Source organism: Macaca thibetana, chromosome 3 (assembly GCF_024542745.1).
Source record: "Macaca thibetana thibetana isolate TM-01 chromosome 3, ASM2454274v1, whole genome shotgun sequence".
In the NCBI taxonomy this organism is placed as follows: domain Eukaryota; kingdom Metazoa; phylum Chordata; class Mammalia; order Primates; family Cercopithecidae; genus Macaca; species Macaca thibetana.
Window position 1 is genome coordinate 91,417,485 of NC_065580.1, and position 22,949 is coordinate 91,440,433.

A 22,949-nucleotide genomic window follows, 5' to 3' on the forward strand; every position below is an offset into this window, starting at 1 on the left:
TCCCAGCTGTGGGGTGGGGAGCTGAGGCAGGAGGATCGCTTGAGCTTGGAAGGCAAAGATTGCAGTGAGCCGAGATTGCACCACTGCACTCCAGCCTGGGCAACAGTGAGACTCTGTTTTACACACACATGCACACGCGCACACACACACACACACACACACACAGAGAGAGAGAGAGAGAGAGAGAGAGCGCCAGACACAGAGAGAGAGAGAGAGAGAAATTGCGGAGCCCTATCCCCAGAGTTTTTTGTGTCAGTAGATCTAAGCTTGGCCAGAAGAATTTGCATTTCTATCAAGTTCCCAGATGATGCAAGGATGAAAATAGATATTCTAGAGAGATTAACCCAGGGGCAGTCAAAGTAGTGAAACCAAGAGTGTGGATGCTAGAGCATAATAATTGAAGGTAGTCCTCCCAGAATTTGGCTGTCAGAGATGAAGTAGCTAAGCCTAAGAAGCCACCTGGATAAGACGCTAAACTGACAACAGCAACAAGCTCTTTACAGAATAACAATCTACAGGTCAGTGATATGTTAAACTAGTCAAACATCAGATCTTATTAATTGACACCTCTCTTAGCTAGTAATGTTATCTCTGGTTTTCTCTTACCATATAAATAATAGTGATAGATTACTAATAGAGTAGAGTATTGTTGAATATTGGCTCACAGGAACCATCTCTTTTTCTTGCATTTTTTCCAGATAAGGATTTTTTTTCACATTTAAATGATCTGCATCTTGAAGTATCTGCCATTTATAAAGGGAGTTCAATATACCACAGCACCCAGGAATATGAGTGGGAGGAACTCTATTTCATAGTTACTTTCTCCTGGAGGCACTCCCTCTTGTCCAAGTTTCAGCCAGGGAATCAATTGGGAGCAAACCAAGATCAATTTTAATTGATTGTTCAGATTTTTAAATAATTTGCATTCTTCCCTAATACTTGACAGAATAACCACAGTACCTGAGTCTTGTACCCTGTAATTTTAACTGTAATTCTTAAAGCATTTTACTGTACGGCAACTTTTGCATCTATAAACAGCACACCGCCCTCATAGTGTGTCAGAGGAAATAGGGGAGCAGAATAAGGGGGAAATGTGACAAAAACATGCTTATATTTGTGTACTTACACACACAGACATACACACACAAACACAAACACACACACTAGCTGCCGTGGTTCCCATTGCTGGTATTAGAATGTTATGTAGGGAATAAAATTTTGCAAATATTAAATTGATGCACTTTAATTTCTTCTTAAATCACGTTTGCAGACTTCTACTTCCAAAATTATGTCATAAGGTTAGTTGACCCAAAGCAGGAGAGAGCAGCATTGGGAATGGTCTTTAAAATCAGGTTTGGATGCTAGAGTACACTGGTAATCGCTTTAGCAAATGGTTAGCAAATGTGGCAGATGCCATTGGTTGTCTACCCAATAGTAATTCTCTGCTTCTAATCTTGCTAACAGAATCCAGACTGTGGGCCATTCATTGTGCCCAGCCTTTTGAGTGTCTAAGTAATTCAAATGACTAAAAAATGCTATAGAGACTGTATAAATTAGTAGTTCTCCATTTTGATGATATATTACATTCAACTGAGGAGCTTAAAAATACTGAAATCAGGGATCTACTCCCATAAATTCTGAGTTAATTAATCTAGAGTGAGACAACACATTGATATTTGTAAAAACTCAAAACTAGCTATGATGCGAATCATTGGTTTTAATTCTTGAAATCATCACATTTTAAAACAAATTGGTCTATTCTCGGTTCTCTCTTCACTTCCAGTTGTGAGAATATTTAAAGACAAAATAATGAATAATATGGCTACAACACTGGAAAACTGCCAACATCCCATCTAATACCAAGAGCAGTAATTACAGGGCCAACTACACTGCATTAATGAAACTAAATTTCTTCTGTACCTCTGAGTCATAATCTGAGAAAACGTGTGGACTGCCTAAATAATATCCATTTTTGAGTCCTGTCATTGGTAAGATATTTTTCATACACACCCATTAAATACTTACAACATTACAAAAATGTGGAATTAGTATCCATCCCCGTTTTATAGATGAGAATATTGAGGCATGACAGGAATATAGTTAGTGGGATCAACTCAGATTTCTTGGGCTCCAGAGTTCATAATCTTTCCACTTTACTGTTACTGCTTTTCAAAAGCTGTCTCTTTTCACCCCTTTCCCAGTATCAGATCCTCTGCTTATATAGGGCAAAGCCAGAGTTGGAATTTGGCGTTTCTGTCTAATGCTTCAGCTCTTAAATTTAAGATTCAGTATAGTCATGAGACAGTTCTATTGGATTACTTTTTGGGACCAAGACTGTGTCTATCAGTCCAAGTTCTCAAGGCCAAACCCTTCAGCTCCTGGGAGTATTCCAGTGCCTCCAATCCTAGGGGAATGACAGCAATTCCCATGAGTTTCTTGGTGTTCATTTTTAGAAACTGTTTTTCTTTTCTGGAAATATTTGCCATGAATCATCAAGAATTAAATTCATCAATACATTGTGTCTCAGTCACTTTGGGATGTAAATGATCAGGATTGGTCATCACGTCCAGCAGGCTGACTGGATAAAAATCAGATTTTTTTTTTTTTTTTTTTTTTTTTTTTGAGACAGGATTTCGCTCTTGTTGCCCAGGCTGGAGTGCCATGGCGCGACCTCGGCTCACCGCAACCTCTGCCTCCTGGGTTCAAGCTATTCTCCTGCCTCAGCCTCCTGAGCAGCTGGGATTATGGGCATGTGCCACCACGCCCAGCTAATTTTGTATTTTTAGTAGAAATGGGGTTTCTCCATATTGGTCAGGCTGGTGTCGAACTCCTGACCTCAGGTGATCCACCTCCCAAAATGCTGGGATTATAGGCGTGAGCCACTGCTCCCGGCCCAGATTTCAATTTTTACAAAACATTTCTTGTCATGAATTTTAACTGTTAATGCGCCTTAGAAGAGGGACTGTGATGTTCCAGAACAAAATTTAGTTTCATGTCTGAATTTTCTCTTTTGACCTACTAGTGACTGAAAATGCCCTAGACGATTTGTTATTGTTAGTATTTTGCTTAGCTGTCAACGAAATCTTCTTTACCTGTAATCAGTGGGTATTTCTTGGGGAAAAAAATCTCAAACCAATATTAACTGACTTGATTTATTCTGTTTCTGATGTTTCTCTTACTTTACTCATTTTTCAGCTCATTGCATCTAAGCTGTTGAATTCTAGAAGGCCTGTTTTCCAAATGACCAAAGCAGTTGTAAAAAAATATTACTGTTAACTTTCTGAATAATATAGTACCTCAATTCATGTCCATTTGCACTCACTGAACATGCTGGGTTTTTTTTTTTTTTTTTTTTTTTGGTAAATATGACAGAGGTATATTGAGCTCTTAAGTGCTTAATCAAACTCTATTAATACTGCTGGCCATAAACTACCTATCAGAATGACATGGCTTGGAAATGTTTGCATGTATGAGTCAAACTTAAATAAAATAATTTATCACAAGACTACTTTTCTGGACTTACTGGGAGTGCATACTAGATTTTTTTGTACAGTGTTGTTAACCTACGTGTTGGCTTTGTCTAATTCTATGTAAAGTATGCTGATTTATTAGAATGCTCACTCTACAGTAAACTGATAATTGGATGCTCTTGAAAGAATGAGTTTCATTGATCTAGTCAATGACCACAGATATTACTGAAGTAAACCTCTTAACAGTGTTGGGGCGTATTTTGGCCATGATCAATGTTTCTGAATCTTCCCTTGTATTTTTTTGTTTTGTTTTATTTGGCACTATCTGCATTGATTTAAATCTGCAGCAAATTTAATGTGTTAAATTCATCTTGACACAAAGTTTCATTACTTTTCTGGAGATGCGAACTTTTCTTTGTTTATTATAGATTAAAAATCTTCCCTGACAGTCTTTGAAAATAATCTGTTTGTACTTATGTCAATATGCATCAGTGGTTGACAGTAAATAAAGTGAAAAATTAAAGATACTACCTTTAAAATAATAGAATTACATTTCTTTTCCTTTTGTTTTTGAAGCCATTGCAAGGATCTACCTTGGTGTCCTCTAAAGAAATTCTGAATTTTCTGAGAACAAGAGGTCAGGTCCAATATGTGGAAGTCTTTTCTGCATGTCTGTGAGTAGAAAGTGAGAACTAGTATGCCAAGGGATGAGTAATGAGCCTCATCTTGATGCAGAGTCCCCAAGAACCAACTTTTACTGAAGAGCGTGCAGGCAGCTTTATACCCCATTTGACAACATTAAACCCAAAAGAAGAAAATGCACTGGTTCTAAACTATGTGCAGATTGCTTATCAATTCTCTGACATATACATAATGAAAAGATGTAAAATATACAGGTTCATGACATTTTGTTAGAATTACAAGATAAAGAGGGAAAAACCTCACAGTATGAATATGCATGCCATACTTTCTGGTTAGAATAGAAGCCATTTGAGAATGTTTGATTTTTTGTTCCCCATTTTAATGTTTAGGAAGATAAAATTTTCTCTAGATATAAAGAAAATAAGGGTCACCATGTTTATTTGATTGATTTTCTTTGAAAAAATAGTATAAAAAGCTATACATGCATATGGTAATAAGTTCAAAAGGTAGCAAAGGGATTTGAGGCAAAAAATAAGCCTCCTCCCTCCTAAAAATATTAGGTAATAGGCTACCTAAGATCTTCCTGAAGACAGCCAGCTACCTGTTTCTTGCATATCCTGCCAGAGACACATTCAATGCATTCACAAATATATATGTATGTAAATATGTGTGTATATGTATATATATATATTACACACCTGCATTCAACACATACACATACACAAATGATAGCATATTGCACAGTGCCTTCTACTTTGATGTTTTTCATTTAATAATGCTTTTTGAAGAGTTTTTTTATATTGTTGCACACAGAGTTGTTCCATGCCTTTTTTTTCCTTGAGACGGAGTTTCGCTCTTTTTGCCCAGGCGGGAGTGCAACGGTGCAATCTCAGCTCACCACAACCTCCGTCTCCCAGGTTCAAGCGATTCTCCTGCCTCAGCCTCCTGAGTAGCTGGGATTACAGGCATACACCAGCATACCCAGCTAATTTTGTATTTTTAGTAGAGATAGGGTTTCTCCATATTGGTCAGGCCGACCTCCCCGACCTGAGGTGATCCACCCACCTTGGCCTCCCAAGGTTCTGAGATTACAGGCATGAGCCACTATGCCCGGCCTGTTCCATGCTTTTAAAAAACTGCATAATATTTTATCAATGTAGCATAATCTATTTAAGCAGTCCTCCATTGATGGACATTTAGGTCATTTCCAATTCCTTGCTATATTGAATAATGTTTTAATGAATATCATTTTACATAGATTATTTCTTACATATGCAAGTATATCTTTAGGATATACACATATGTGGAATTGTTGGGTTTAAGAATATGTTTAATTAAAATTTTGACAAGCTTTGCCAGTGTGATATTTGGGCATTTAACAATCAGTGTGGCACAGGCTGCAGTCCATCAGAATGGATGCTGACTGTAGACAGCTGGTAAAGGCTGCATGTCAGATGAGAATATTGTCAAACTGCCCTTCAAAGATGTAACTGATGGTTCTCCTTTAAATAAGTGATGAGGACAGGTACTATAGTTTTCCATTACTATTCCTATTTATAGAATTAGCTAACTCTCAATGGTTTTTAAATAGTCATTATTACCAATAAAATGTTACCTGAGACCACTGGTGAATTGTAGTCATAAAGGTGCTATATTTAGACTGCATGTTAAATATATTAAATATGTTATTCATTACAAAGAAAAATTAAATATTATCTGTCAACATTAACATCACATAGAGCTCCTTCCTGATGTAGCTGAAAAAGTGACCAGAGCAGGGGGCTTACCTGCCTGTTTTTTTGGAAGGTAAACTTCATAGGGGCAGAAACTTGTTTTGTTCTTTTTCCCCACAATAATATCTTCAACATCGAGAAAAATGTCTGGTAGTGGTTTAACCAAATATTTCCTAACCAAATATTTCCTTGCTGAATACATATACAAATATTGAACTGAAATATAAAGTCTTCTCTACAAGGACAAAGAAAAATTGTAAATATTTATATAGTCACACTTACTTTTCTTGTTACATCTATTTTCTGTTTCCTAACATTTGGAGATTGGCCACTTGTTTATTATTATTATTAGAGATGGAGGTCTTGGTCTGTTAAACAGGTTGGAGTATAGTGACACAATCATGGTTCTCTGCAGCGTCAGTCACCTGGGCTCAAGGAATCCTCCTGCCTCAGCCTCTCAAATAGCTGGGGCTACAGGCATGCACCACCCTGCCTGGCTAATTTTAAATTTTTATTTGCAGAGATGGGATCTCACGATGCCCAGGCTGGTCTTGAACAACTGAGCTCAAGAAATTCTCCCACCTTGGTTTTCCAAAGTGTTGGGATTATAGGTGTGTGTCACTGTGCCCAGCCATGGAGACTGGCCACTTATTAAAGATGTATCCTGAAGTCAAAATTGTTAAAACAAAGCCTAAATTTCATTAGGAAGAAATCCTTGAGGAAGAGTGTCTATGTTTGAATATTCTTAAGCCATGGTTATTGCTGAAATTTGTACGTTTTATAATATGGTAATTGTATTTAGCTAGCTGATGTCTTTTGTTTTGGAGGGCTGGGGTGTAGATACTTGTGAATGTAGAATTTAGCACCTGAAGTAGTAATTATGTGTACTTAGAAATTACAGGGTAGGAACTGGAAATTGGAATGGAAAAGGCAGGTTATGGAAAATAATATGCAATATATAGATTTATATGTTAAGTACTGTGGGGACACATAGCAAAAAATGCTTGTGATACCTTAAAACAAAGTTGCTAACTTTCTTAATTCTCTCCCGCCTCCCTGCCACCTCCAATTCATGAGAAACAATGAGGCAAAGTCATGGAACAAGATGATGATTCAAAAACACCACAATATCAACACTGAATTCAATGCAGTCTCATAAATTGAGACTGTCTGGGAAATGCTTGATGTAGGAATATGGTTTCACATCTAATGCAAAGTCTTCACAACAAACTGCATTATTTGGACTATTTTTAAAACTTTTCTCCCATGGAAATATAATTCTATATTATAAACACAGGAACTTGAGATGACTGAAAAAACAACACAGAATTTCAGATAAACAAGGACTAGCTAAATGTAGTAGGTGAGACTATATAGGAACCTTAAAAGAGTATGAATGCTACATTTTTTTTTTTTTTTGAGACGAAGTCTTGCTCTGTCACCCAGGCTGTAGTGCAGTGGCGTGATCTCTGGTCACTGCACGCTCCGCCTCCTGGGTTCACGCCATTCTCCTGCCTCAGCCTCCCGGGTAGCTGTGACTATGGATGCCCGCCACCATGCCTGGCAAATTTTTTTGTATTTTTAGTAGAGACGGGGTTTCACCATGTTGGCCAGGCTGGTCTCGAACTCCTGGCCTCAAGTGATCTTCCCACCTTGGCCTCCCAAAGTGCTGGGATTACGAGGCATGAGCCACCACACCTGGCCTTGCATGCTACATAATTGTTAGGAAAGGCTCTCACTCTAAGCTTCATGAGGAGTGGGTTTCTTTGGTTCACCATCATATTCCTGCACCTAGCACCCTGTGCACAGTAGGTACTAACCAAATATTTGTTGAATGAATTCGTGAATGAAAAGGAAGAATGTTCTTTGTCAGGCTAACATAGGGGAATCTCAGCAAAAGCAACAAGTGGTCAGCATTTGTTAAAATGTTGAACTTCATAAAGGAAAGGGATAAAGTGTGAGTTATTAAATAATGCCCGTGATATCCAGCCCGTATTCCATTAAGCCCCAGGCTAAAGGGTGAACAGTTAATTTCATAGCTGTACTAAATAGTTATATCGCATATCAGTCAAGGTGATATATGCCTCTAAATCCCTTGGAAAGCACCCAAGGGCAAAGGCCAGAAATCATTATAAGCTTGACTAGGAAAACCACTAATAAAGTGGGTCATGGAACTTTTTTTTTAATGCCAAGAAAATAATGTAATAATGGGATTGTGTCTTTCCTCATTTCCTTTGAAAATGCTTTTAGTATTAGGATCTATTCAATCAAAGGATTTAGGAATATTCTAACAATGAAAGGTTCTGCGTTTTACATTCAGTACTTATTAAAGTGGATACCTGCTGAGTTGTATTATCAGATTAAAATCTCTGTGAATCAAAAATAGAGAGGGGGAGTTTATTGGACTTTGTAAAGATATTTACGTTAGGAAGACTGACAATTACTAAAGTTTTATTTGAGGGTAGTAAATGGGAAGATTTTCTGTGTGAAAATTGAATGTAGATAATAATAATGGAAGAATGTTTAATAGATAAGGCTTTAGAATTTTACAAAGAGCTTTCAGTTATAATATGCAATTAAACATATTGGAAAAGCTATTGAAAATAAAGCATAGTTCCACATTGTTAAAGAAATGAGGCCTGGAAGCAATATTCACAATTAACATCGGGTTAGTTCATCATCCTCTGATTTACAGTGATTTAATAATGTAGCATGGCACACATTTTTCAAAATCCAATTGCTAATCTATTTCAGGTCAAAATGAATTGGAACACGATTAGAACTTCATCTTGGTGTTCTGACCTGAAATGAAAATGCATGTACCAGTGCTGTCAAGTTTGCATTACTTCTGGGTACTACATCATGTTTCTAGGATGGTTTTTCATCATCACAGCAACTGCACCTCGCTGTCTTATCCCTTTTTATTCCTGGAAGAGGTGGAATTCCCTTTGAAATAAAAGGAAGTTCTGCATGTGAGACAAATGTGGAGTCTCATTGTGGAGGTGGGAGAATAAACAGTGGTTGGGATGAACATAGACACTATTTCAATCCTTTGTGTGTTTCTTTTCTTCTATCCCAAAACTTCCTAGTGAAGTACTTTTCTATAACTCTCCCCCACTCACCTACGAAGTGATGTGGTAAAACAAACTTTCACCTTTTAATCAAGAAGGATATCAGTTAAGAGGTGATTTAGCAATTTCCAAGGAATCTCTGATTTTTGCAAAACGTGTTGGGGAAGGGATTGGATTCTTCAATGTTTCCTTTGGGACCACGCAATAAAGATGCAGCCGTGTTAATTGGTGAACAAAGCTGATTGGCTGGGATTGCCTTGGATTACTGCATTCAAGGGAGAATTTGGCTTAATTCTCCCCAACTTAAGGTTACTGGCTTATGCAATGTTAAATTGTGAAAACTAAACGAATACAGAAAGACTTAACAATTCATCCCCAAATGCTTTTCTACATATTTTTAATGATATCCATGTGTACTCCCTTAATAAGCAAGATAGACACTCATAAATATTTCTTCTCAGAGCTTCTGGGCAAATGCAACCTGCTTTAAGAAAACTCTGTTTGTGAAAATCCAAATTTAACTTTTTTTTTTTTAAAACAAAATAATCATCCCCTTGAGAGCCTATGAGAAACCGAAGGGAAGTTATATCCATTTGCTTAGTTCTGAAGGAGTTTCTATATTTTAAATGTTTAATGGTCCTCTGAAGGGGGAACAGTTTGTTTTAGCTAAGGGCCTGCAGCCACAAACAGATATGTGAATTTTCTACACTGTGGAATCTAGCACTTCTTGTAGAGCAGCATTGGTAGTTTTGGGGGCATGATGGTTATAAGAATTTGAGAATGAGCTAGAAATAGATTTGCTGGGAAAATATGGGCCAAAAGGGATTCTCCAGACCTTGATACTACATAACAACAGACTCATAGTAGTACTTCTTCGATGAAATGAGACAAATCTTAAGAGCACTGGAGGCTGAAAAGGTGACTCTCTGTGGACCATTTTACTTTTCTCTTCACAGGAGTCAGTGAAGCAAGTTCATGAGACTCAGAGGCAAGGACACCAAACCAGGAGTTTTAGCTCCTATCCATGGTACTGGTAAGTCATTAAAGAGCTGCAGCTTCACAAGAGACAGCAAGGGCAAGGCTAGGGCCATAAGATTTCATAAGTCTTGAAAGCAGGGAAAACGCAGCTTGCCCTTGCTTTTACTGGAAACAGCAAGATTCAAAGTCAGGAATTCCAAACTGTCAGAGGAAGGAGTGGGTCATGGTTTTGTGGGGCCTGAAACTTATACAACTTTCAGAATACAAAATAAGGTATAGTGTAAGGCCCTCCAAGAAATCTGTGTTAAAGAAAGGTCCTGAATCTTATGATATGATCTATAACAGATCTTTATCCCTTGCTGTGTAAAGCAAAACATACATCACTCTTTTTTTCTATTGACACCTTGATATAGCATCACTGTTGAGTAGTAGTAATAATAATAGTTTATTGAACTCTTATTATATGCTGAGCTCTACGTTAGAACCTTCCTGCATTAGTTTGCTAGGACTGTTGTAAACCAATGCCACAAATTGGGTGGCTTAAAACAACCAAAATTTATTTTCTGAGCTCTGGAGGCTTAAAGACCAAAATGAGCGCATCAACAGGGCCAATTTCCCTCCAAAATTTCTAGGGGAGGATGCTTCTTTGCCTCTTTGGTTTTCTGGTAGCCCCTGGCATTCCTTGGCTTGTGGCACCATCATTTCAATCTTTGCCTCCATCTTCACATGATGTTCGTCCCTGTGTGTGTTTTCTTTTGTTATAAGGACACCAGTCATTTTGGATTAGGGCCTACTCTAATTCAGAATGATCTCATCTTATTTTGATTACATCTGCAAAGATCCTATTTTCCCAAATCAGGTCACATTCACAGGGTCTAGGAGTTAGGACCTCAACATACATTTTGGGAAAAGGGGACCACAATTCAACCTATTGCACTTATAGATGACTCCTTTAGTCTTCACACTAATCCTGAGAGGAAGTTGCTATTATTACTCCTTTTTACAGTTGAAGAAACTGAGAGAAATGCCTGAGGTCACTAAGTTAGATGCATTAGTGCTGAGATTCCATAATTCCAACCTAAGCCTGATGCCTCCTCTGCCCACACATTTAATTCTGATAGAAGTGAATTAATCAATTTCTGTCTGTCTGAAAAAAGACCGTATTTATAGCTAGAGTTTTCTTTAATGGGAATCAAGACAAGGAATTCACCCATTTCTTAATTCTTTGAGATGTTCGTGAATGACTTTAAGGACATCATTCCTTAAAACTTGTTTGGCAGTGATATTTAAAGATGCTATTCTAGAGTGTTTGGGGACATACTCAGGTCATTCTAAGAATCTTTTTAATCTCCTATTTAAAGCTACCAAAAATTTTCCTGGCTTAGATTTCTTATATGCAAAGACTTTTAAAAAACTGTATAATTGGAATCAGAACAACACAGCTAGAATTTTAAAAAATGCCTAATGGCCATGAGTTGGTACCATGCATTTTGGGAGTAGAGGAGTAATTGCTTTATTTATTATAGAAATATTTTTCATGATTTATCTATGTTATAAAAAAACAGAGATGGTTTGATGAGTTCAGAATTAAAATGGCTCACAGCCAGAAATTGTTGAGATCTTTGGAGGATTACACACCTTTATATGCTGGGCAATAAAGGAATTCCTTGCAAGAGAAATGTCAAGTATATAATGAAAGGGAAAATTTAGTTCTTGACCAAACCACAAGTTACTTAACACCCTGTAGACTTTAGTTTCTTTCTTTCTTTCTTTCTTTTTTTTTTTTTAAATTATACTTTAAGTTCTAGGGTACATGTGCACAATGTGCAGGTTTGTTACAGAGGTATATATATGCTATCTTGGTTTGCTGCACCCATCAACTCATCATTTACATTAGGCATTTCTCCTAATGCTATTCCTCCCCCTGCTCCCCACCCACCCCAACAGGCCCTGGTGTGTGATGTTCCCTGCCCTGTGTCCAAGTGATCTCATTGTTCAATTCTCACCTATGAGTGAGAACATGCAGTGTTTGGTTTTCTGTCCTTGTGATAGTTTGCTGAGAATGATGGTTTCCAGCTTCATCCGTGTCCCTACAAAGGATATGAACTCATCCTTTCTTATGGCTGCATAGTATTCCATGGTACATATGAGCTACATTTTCTTAATCCATTCTATCATTGATGGACATTTGGGTTGGTTTCAAGTCTTTGCTATTGTGAATAGTGCCACAATAAACATATATGTGCATGTGTCTTTATAGTAGCATGATTTATAATCCTTTGGGTATGTACCCAGTAATGGGATTGCTGGGTCAAATGGTAATTCTAGTTCTAGATCCTTGAGGAATCACCACACTGTCTTCCACAATGGTTGAACTAATTTACACTCCCCCCCGAACCCAAAGTGTAAAAGCGTTCTTGTTTCTCCACATCCTCTCCAGCATCTGTTGTTTCTTAACTTTTTAGTGATTGCCATTCTAACTGGCATGAGATGATAACTCATTGTGGTTTTGATTTGCATTTCCCTGGTGACCAGTGATGGTAAGCATTTTTTCATGTGTCTGTTGGCCGCATAGAAGTCTTCTTTTGAGAAGTGTCTGTTCATATCCTTTGCCCACTTTTTGATTGGGTCATTTTTTTTTTCTTGTAAATTTGTTTGAGTTCTTTGTAGATTCTGGATATTAGCCATTTGTCAGATGGGTAGATTTTTAAATTTTTCTCCCATTCTGTAGGTTGCCTGTTTGCCCTGATGGTAGTTTCTTTTGCTGGCCAGAGCTCTTTAGTTTAATTAGATCCCATTTGTCTATTTTGGCTTTTGTTGCCATTGCTTTTGGTGTTTTAGTCATGAAGTCTTTGCCTATGTCTATGTCGTGAATGGCATTGCCTAGGTTTTCTTCGAGGTTTTTTATGGTTTTAGCTCTAACATTTAAGTCTTTAATCCATCTTGAATTAATTTTTGTATAACATGTAAGGTCGGGATCCAGTTTCAGCTTTCTACGTATGGCTAACCAGTTTTCCCAGCACTATTTATTAAATAGGGAATCCTTTCCCCATTTCTTGTTTTTGTCAGGTTTGTCAAAGATCAGATGGTTGTAGATGTGTGGTATTATTTGAGGCCTCTGTTCTGTCCCATTGGTGTATATCTCTGTTTTGGTACCAGTACCATGCTGTTTTGGTTATTGTAGCCTTGTAGTATAGTTTGAAGTCAGGTAGCATGGTGCCTCCAGCTTTATTCTTTTGGCTTAGGATTGTCTTGGCAATGCAGGCTCTTTTTTGGTTCCATATGAACTTTAAGGCAGTTTTTTTTCCAATTCTGTGAAGAAAGCCATTCATAGCTTGATGGGGTTGGTACTGAATCTATAAATTACTTTGGGCAGTATGGCTATTTTTACGATATTGATTCTTCCTATCCATGAGCATGGAATATTCTTCCATTTGTTTGTGTCCTCTTTTATTTTGTTGAGCAGTGGTTTGTAGTTCTCCTTAAAGAGATCCTCACACCCCTTGTTAGTTGGATTCCTAGGTATTTTATTCTTTTTGAAGCAATTGTGAATGGGAGTTCACTCATGATTTGACTCTCTGTTTGTCTGTTAATGATGTATAGGAATGCTTGTGATTTTTGCACATTTATTTTGTATCCTGAGACTTTGCTGAAGTTGCTTATCAGCTTAAGGAGATTTTGGACTGAGACAATGGGGTTTTCTAAATATATAGTCATGTCATCTGCAAACAGGGACAATTTGACTTCCTCATTTCCTAATTGAATACCCTTTATTACTTTCTCTTGCCTGATTGCCCTGGCCAGAACTTCCAATACTATGTTGAATAGGAGTGGTGAGAGAGGGCATCCTTGTCTTGTGCCTGTTTTCAAAGGAAATGCTTCCAGTTTTTGCCCATTTTCAGTATGATATTGGCTGTGGGATTGTCATAAGTAGCTCTTATTATTTTGAGATACATTCCATCAATACTTGGTTTATTGAGAGTTTTTAGCATGAAGCGGTGTTGAATTTTGTCAGAAGCCTTTTCTGCATCTATTGAGATAATCATGTGATTTTTGTTGTTGGTTCTGTTTATGTGATGGATTACGTTTATTGATTTTCATACGTTGAACCAGCCTTGCATTCCATGGATGAAGCCCACTTGATCTTGGTGGATAAGCTTTTTGATGTGCTACTAGATTCAGTTTGCTAGCATTTTATTGAGGATTTTTGCATTGATGTTTATCAGGGATATTGGTCTAAAATTCTCTTTTTTTGTTGTGTCTCTGTCAGACTTTGGTATCAGGATGATGTTGGCCTAATAAAATGAGTTAGAGAGGATTCCCTCTTTTTCTATTGATTGGAATAGTTTCAGAAGGATGGGTACCAGCTTCTCTTTGTACCTCTGGTAGAATTCAGCTGTGAATCCATCTGGTCCTGGACTTTTTTTGATCGGTAGGCTATTGATTATTGCCTCAATTTCAGAGCCTGTTATTGGTCTATTCAGAGATTCAACTTGCTCCTGGTTTAGTCTTGGGAGGGTGTATGTGTCCAGGAATTTATCCATTTCTTCTAGATTTTCTAGTTTATTTGCCCAGAGGTATATTTAGTAGTCTCTGAGGATAGTTTGTATTTCTGTGGGATCGGTGGTGATATCCCCTTTATCATTTTTTTATTGCATCTATTTGATTCTTCTCTCTTTTCTTCTTTGTTAGTCTTGCTAGCAGTCTATCAATTTTGCTGATCTTTTCAAAAAACCAGCTCTAGATTCATTGATTTTTTTGAAGTGTTTTTCGTGTCTCTCTCTCTTTCAGTTCTTCTCTGATCTTAGTTATTTCTTGCCTTCTGCTAGCTTTTGAATGTGTTTGCTCTTGCTTCTCTAGTTCTTTTAATTGTGATGTTAGGGTGTCAATTTTAGATTTTTCCTGCTTTCTCTTGTGGACATTTAGTGCTCTAAATTTCCCTCTACACACTGCTTTAAATGTATCCCAGAGATTCTGGTATGTTGTGTCTTTGTTCTCACTGATTTCAAAGAACATCTTTATTTCTGCCTTCATTTCATCATTTACCCAGTAGTTATTCAGGAGCAAGTTGTTCAGTTTCCATGTAGTTGTGTGGTTTTGAGTGAGTTTCTTAATCCTGAGTTCTAATTTGATTGCAATGTGGTCTGAGAGACAGCTTTTTTGTGATTTCTGTTCTTTTACATTTACTGAGGAGTGCTTTACTTCCAATGATGTGGTCAATTTTAGAATAAGTGTGATGTGGTGCTGAGAAGAATGTATATTCTGTTGATTTGGGATGGAGAGTTCTGTAGATGTCTATTAGGTCTGCTTGTTGCAGAGTTGAGTTCAGGTCCTGGATATCCTCGTTAACCTTCTGTCTTGTTGATCTGTCCAATATTGACAGTAGGGTGTTAAAGTCTCCATTATTATCATGTGGCAGTCTAAGTCTCTTTGTAGGTTTCTAAGGACTTGCTTTACGAATCTGGGTGCTTCTGTATTGGGTGCATATATATTTAGGATAGTTAGCTCTTCTTGTTGAATTGATCCCTTTACCATTATGTAATGGCCTTCTTTGTCTCTTTTGGTCTTTGTTGGTTTAAAGTCTGTTTTATCAGAGACTAGGATAGCAACCCCTGCTGTTTTTTGTTTTCCATTTGCTTGGTAGATCTTCCTCCATGCCTTTATTTTGAGCCTATGTGCCTCTTTCACGTGAAATGGGTCTCCTGAATACAGCACATTGATGGGTCTTGACTGTATCCAATTTGCCAGTCTGTGTCTTTTAATTGGGGCATGTAGCCCATTTACATTTAAGGTTAATATTGTCATGTGTGAATTTGATCCCGTCATTATGATGTTAGCTGGTTATTTTGCCTATTAATTGATGCAGTTTCTTCCTAGCATTGATGGTCTTTACAATTTGGCATGTTTCTGCAGTGGCTGGTACCAGTTGTTTCTTTCCATGTTTAGTGCTTCCTTCAGGAGCCCTTGTAAGGCAGACCTGGTGGTGACAAAATCTCTCAGCATTTGCTTGTCTGTAAAGGATTTTATTTCTCCGTCACTTAGGAAGCTTAGTTTGGCTGGATATGAAACTCTGGGTTGAAAATTCTTTTCTTTAAGAATGTTGAATGTTGGCCCCCACTCTCCTCTGGCTTGTAGGGTTTCTGCTGAGATATGTGCTCGCTGTTAGTCTGATGGGCTTCCCTTTGTGGATAACTCATCCTTTCTCTCTGGCTGCCTTTAACACTTTTTCCTTCATTTCTACCTTGGTGAATCTGACAATTATGTGTCTTGAGGTTGCTCTTCTCGAGGAGTATCTTTGTGGCGTTCTCTGTGTTTCCTGAATTTGAATGTTGGCCTGCCTTGCTATGTTGGGGAAGTTCTCCTGGATAATATCCTGAAGAATGTTTTCCAACTTGGTTCCATTCTTCCCATCACTTTCAGGTACACCAATCAAACGTAGATTTGGTCTTTTCACATAGTCCCATATTTCGTGGAGGTTCTGTTCATTTCTTTTTAATTTCTTTTCTCTAACCTTGTTTTCCTGCTTTATTTCATTAATTTGGTCAGACCTTAGTTTCTCGTTTATAAAATATGGAAATGGGCAGGGTTCTTAAGGTATTTTTCTATGTCAAGTTATTACTCTAAAATTTTCCCACACAATGTTGGGATTTAAAAAATATTGACTACAATTAGCCATAAAAGCAAATAAAAAATTTAGAATAAACACCCACCATCATTCTATTTTGCAAATTATTTTTTCGTGATAGAAATTTTTGCTTAATAATATTATATTTTATGTCAATCCATGATGAATGGACATGTCGGGTTTCTACGGCTTTGTTTCCTTTCTCTTCCAAACATGTAGTATAGATCAGGGGTCCTCAACCCCCGGCACTGGCACCAGTCTGTGGTTAGGAACCGAGACACACAGCAGGAGGTGAGTGGTGGCGAGTGAGCATTACCGCTTGAGCTCCATCTCCTGTCAGATCAGCAGTGGCATTAGATTCTCATAGGTGCACAAACTCTATTGTGAACTGCACATGTGAGGGATCTAGGTTGTGCACTCCTTATGAGAATCTAATTAATGCCTGATGACTTGAGGTGGAACAGTTTCATTCCCAATCATCCCTCCTCCACCTGCATCTGTGGAAAAATTGTCCATGAAACCATTCCCTGGAGCCAGGAAAGTTGGGGGCCACTGGTATAGATTATCTGTTGCAGTATTTCAGATCTAGAAACTCTAATGCAATTGAAGTGGGTTCTCTGATCTACTGGTCCCACCCAGTACCTGGCCTGTGGGCTTTAACCATCACACTATCATGTCCTACCCTCTGAGGGAGGTGCTTGCTGGTGGTATTCTATGTAGTTAGTATAGAACTCAGCACAATGTCAGAGAAGGGTTGCAAATCCTTTGGTTCACAATGCATGAAGATGAAGGTGGAAAACTAGGAAAGCAGGTTCTCACCCCACAGTGGTGAGAACTTCTAATGAAGACACGCCCACTGGCAGGCACTGCATGGTACTGAGAGCACTCACCAATGCCACCACAGTGACAGAACTTAGTCCTGTGTAGACCTCCCAGGTAAGCTCTCCCAGGAAGGCCCTCTCAGTAGCCTCTTATCCTCCAAATCATATACTACCTTCTAGCTTCTCCCTATATCAGACTGTGGGAGGACAGAGGATCTGATCATTTAAAAACAGACAAACCAACAAAACAACATCTAAAACATTCCCAAGAGTCCATTATGGTACCTATTCTCATCTCCTTTATATAAGGAAATGAACCGATGTAAAACTCAATCTCTTAACCTCTGTAAACTGACATTAATAATTCAGCCTTTTATTGACTGTTTTTTTCTGCTGGCCAAGAAGCTGCCTAGGGCCCTAAAAGGCAATGAATTAAAATATAAAAGATATTGTTGCCCATTCATTTAATAAAGTCTATCCATTCATTCATTTTCCCAATCAATGAATATTTATTGAATGACCATTTTATGTGAGTCATAATTCTAAGCCCTGGGTATATGATGCAGAGGAGCAAATCTAAAAGAAATATCCCTTGCCTTCAGGGAGCTTACAGTCTCATTTGTTAAAAACAAGTCTAATTTGACAATGTGTAATGGAAAGTTAAATTATAATTAATATTTTCCAGCATTTATTTTTATTTGTAGTTTTAGCATTCATTAGATTTTAAAGGTATATCACATATTTGTCTTTCTGTCTATTTTATCTTTAATTTTGTATTTGTGACTGATGGGCATTTTTTAGATTGCCGGATCCTTGAGAACAGGAAGTTTTTTCTATCTTTTGTACAGGTCTTATTGCAACAAATGCATCTTAATCAGCACTTGTTAATGATTTTGTCATTAGAATTCACACAATTTTAACCTTGGAAGAGGCTTTAGAGATCATCTAATTTAATCTTTGAATTATATAGGTGAGACAATGGAGGCTCTTAAGGGGAATAAAGCTTTTTTTTAATAAAATACTAGAAAGACCTATAATTATTAACATTGTCGCCAGGTTCATGTAGTTAGTTTGGTCAAAACAGGCTAGAATCTAATTCTTCTGAATTATTTAATAAAATATTTCACTCAGTAACTATTTATGGAATAAAATGCAGTTTAAAGAGCTTTGATTTCAGACAAATGTCTCAAATTTAATGTTATATCCTTCCCGCACAATCTTTGCCAATTTCTTCATTTCTCTGAGCCTTAGTTTTGTCACAGGTGAACTGGGGATAAAAATAATACATTCCTTTGAGAATTATTTGAGGATTAAATAAGATAAGATATGTAAAATACTTGACATAAAATAAACTTAAAACCAACAGTCTCTCGTCATATGGATGGCCTGTTTGCACTATGGCTGCCAAATATGTATGGAAGTCAGGAAAAGGTGAACAGGGCCTGAGGTAAGCTCAGCATATTCTCCAGCTCTCTTCGAGACACAGCTGGAAATAGTACTTCCATCTTCAAACTCAGAAGACTCATCTGGTTCTTGCACAATTCACAGGGAGGAGGCAGAGTCTAACTTGATACTACAGGAACTGAAGTGGCTAATTTGAACATTAAAAATAAGTATTTAACTTTTTGTTGTTGCTGTTCTCCAATAGGGTGAGTTGAGTCCTGCTGATTACAGTATGATTATTCCTTAATCTTGCATTGGTGATTTATTCAAGTGCCTTCCGCCGTATATGAAAGATCATATTCCTATCCTCCATCTGAGCAAAAAGTAAATGTAAGGAGCATTACTTAAAACTATGATGGCTGGGTGCGGTGACTCATGCCTGTAATCCCAGCACTTTGGAAGGCTGAGGCAGGCGGATCACGAGGTCAGGAGATTGAGGCATCCTGGCCAACACGGTGAAACCTTATATCTACTAAAAATACAAAAAATTAGCTGGGCGTGGTGCCACATGCCCTGTAGTCTCAGCTACTCGGAAGGCTGAGGCAGGAGAATAGCTTGAACCCAGGAGGTGGAGGTTGCAGTGAGCTGAGATCATGCCATTGCACTCCAGCCTGGGCAACAGAGCAAGACTCCTTCTCAAAAAACAAAAACAAAAACAAAACTATGACAAGATAACATTATCAATTTTTTCTTTTCACTGAAAGCTGTAATTATCTTATACCTTTAATCTCTGTAATTGTTTACTGTCTTTGAAATAAACAGTATTTGGGGAAGAGAAACATAGAAGCCTTTATGTTTAACAGCACCTGATTACCTAGGCCTTTTGGTAGTGGCGTTTTGGCTGTGAGGAATAGGAGAGAGAAGTAGCTACTTGCCAAATGAAATAATGATTTTTATTTCATCATCTTTTTCTATACTGGTCACCTAACCACAACAATAGCTATTTGTGAGAGGGATGATATTATAAAAATATAAATAAAATCATATATGCCTAAATAAATAAGGTATATTCATGCAATGGGATACAAAATGATTTGAGACCTACCTACCTATCTGAAATACTAAACAAACTATTAACTTGCATAAATTTCTAAATTAAAATGTTGCGTAAAAAATTTAAGTGAGATTATTATTAATATAAAGGTTTAAGTGCTACTATTCCTTAATGAATACACTTTAGGAAAAATATCTATTTTTAAAATATGGGTGGGAAAGATGTTCAACTTCATGAAAGCAATTCCCATGGGGAATGAAGGAAATTATATTAAACAGAGGGACAAAGGAGGCTTCAATAGACTTTTTTTTGGCATTAAAAAATGCAACAAAAGTACTTTAACATGCAATTGAAAGTAGAACTTCCTGTGATAATGAAAATATTCTGTCTCTGTGTTGTCCATTCAGGTAGCGCTAGGCCACAAATAGCTACTGAGCACTTCAAACATGGCTAGTGTGACTGAGAAACTGAATTTTAAATTGTATTTCATTTTAGTTAATTTGCATTTTAAATTAATTTAAATTTTAATGTGGCTAGTGGCTACCATATTGGACAGTCCAGCGTTAGACTACAGAGAACATTTTAAACCTTCCATTTGACTTCAGTTAGGGAAGATCCCATCACATTGTTCTTTCATTATGAATGTGACTATAAATATTTAAAGAAAACTAAACAATCTCTTGATAACATCCTTTAGTATGGCAAAGGGCAACTGAAAGTTATTGGGATATTGGGGGAGGGTGGAAAAAGAATTACATTTGTGAAGTGGAACGAGTAGAAAGGTCACTATCCAGTTCCATTGGGTGTCTATAGAAAAGAAAGAATCAGGTACTCATGGGGGGTACTTTGGATTTGGTAACAGATTTGATAACTGAAGACTTAATTTCCCCAGTGACTCAGCTGATACAGGAGGTTTTATCTTTTTCAGAAAATTAAGAGTAAATTGGCTGGCTCAATAGACTTACTGACTCCAGTTAGATAAGTATTTGCTGTGTTTATTAAGTTGTTTATGTAGTATAATAATACAAGTGATTTAATAAAGATAAGACTTCAGATAAATGTCAACACACTTCCCACTCTGCAGCTGGTCCATTTCAAGCAGTTAAAATAAATTAAAAGATAAAACACCACTCACAAAAAAATTGATCATTGTCCAAGGGAAACATTTAAAATTGAAGGAAATCTTTCACGTTCAGTACACAAAGGCATATGCATATGTGTAGGAAATGAACCTCTCTGTAATCCAGCGATTCTTTACCTAGAAGGAAAGGACAAGGAGTTATGTTTTGTAGGTGTTTGCTGTAATGAGATACAATTTAAAAGTACTTACGGTTTGTAGACAAGTATTAATGACCAGTGTTATTTATAGCACAAGTAATGGAGATCTTTGAATGAGACAAAATAATTACTATTAATTTTGTTATTTATCTGTCTTTATATACATCAAGACATAGCTAGTGAAAGCTTACTAAAAGCTGTAAAATGTAGATGCTGTTGCTGAAATTTAAATAACATAAAGTGGATCTGAATTTTGCCCAACCTTCTCTGTTTACATCATTTTGGGAAAAGAAGTTTTGTTTTTACTTGTAGTTTCTCTAGAACATCATCTAAAATTTAAAAATATAGTAAAAAGTGTGATAATAGAGAAAGAAGATATATCTTCATGGTGGTTAAATCATCGTTTCCGTGGAGTTATCTTCCAGATTGGGGCGATGAGGCTCCCTTCCTATGTTCTCACAAAGCACTCAGGGAAAATTTTTACCATTTCATTATGCCCCTCATATATTTTTTCCATCTAAGGAAAAAACTTCTATCACAGTTGTTAGCATATGGAACTTGCTTAAAAGAATATTTACAGCGCTGTTCAGTTTAGAAGTGATAACCCATAGGGCCCACGGTGAGCTCTTGGTGAATTTGGAGTAACTGCACTTGCTTACAGGACACAAAGGCTGTTTCACATAATAGGAAATATTGTATGAGCACATAAAGCATGATGCTAGTGATGCCAAGTTCTTGGTTTGATCAGAAAAACATTATTTACCATACATGGTTCTGGATTAGTCTTCTGTCGTTTTGAAAATTGTGTGGAATATTGGTAAGTGTTGTACAAGCTGTTTTTCAAATGCTTGACACACACTGACATTGGACATTTGTCATTTCAAGTGCCTGGGATGAGATGTCGACCTGTTCTATGAACTGAAAAGTTGGCCTTTGTAACTAGGTATGGTAGACTATTTAATGGGCACACATTTCTCCAATCATTGTATCCAGGCCCCTGTGCAATATGACTTTGCTGTTCCTTCCATCCAGAAGTGGAGTCTATTTCTTTAGACCTAGACGCTGGGCTAATCATGTGACTTGTTTGACAAAGAGCATGTGCCAGAAGTGATGTGTGAGTTCCGGAGGCTGGGACTTAACAGAATTTTCACTTTCTGCCTTTGCATTTGTAGAATGCTACCCTGAGACCTCCATGTGACGAAACTTGTGCTTACTGGAGGATGAAAAGCCATTAGGTGAACTGAGGCTTCCCAACTGACAACCAACACCAAGTATCAGACAAGTGAGTGAGACTACCTTGGACCCTGCAGCCTGTCTGATCCACCAGCTGAGTGTAACCACATGAGTGAGCTCTGGCAAAGCCCAGAGAAGACTTTTTGTTTTAATCCACCAAATTTTGTAGTAGTTTGTTATGCAGCAAAGGGTGACTGAGACACTGAGGGTACAGCTTTTGTTCTGATTCTTAAGTGAGAGTTTTGTGATGGCCTATAGAAAAATAAAGAAAAAGGATGCGTTGTTAATTTCTAGATTCTTTTGGGTTTTGGAAGGATCTTAATTCCCTGATTTTGAGAGTGACATGTAACTTAGTAGGGAATGACAGATGTTTTCATTAGTACAGTGTTTAAATGTAAAAGGTAAATTACATGATTAATGTTCATGCATTATTACTAACTTGTCCATTCTGTTCATGCAAATGCATTTTGTACAGCATATTTTTCATGGTAGAAATTAAAATTATTTTCTTCAGGAGTTATGAGAATTAAATCAGTTGATGATTGACAAGAACAGTGGTTGAGATTTCCAGAGATTCTATATACGGGAATGACTCATCCAAATTTACCACATATTGTTCATTGTGTATATTTGTTAACCTCAGGAAAGTAAGTGTTTATGA

General features: G+C 37.3%; 1 long non-coding RNA gene across 1 annotated transcript in view; it reads left to right on the forward strand.

The window, feature by feature from the left end:
• The window catches only part of LOC126950773 (uncharacterized), a 189,298-nt gene that overhangs the window by 36,798 nt on the left and 129,551 nt on the right, over positions 1–22,949 (forward strand). The window contains exon 2 of the long non-coding RNA XR_007724292.1: positions 9,873–9,949. This is a non-coding gene — a long non-coding RNA (uncharacterized LOC126950773). The remainder of the gene's footprint in view (positions 1–9,872; positions 9,950–22,949) is intronic.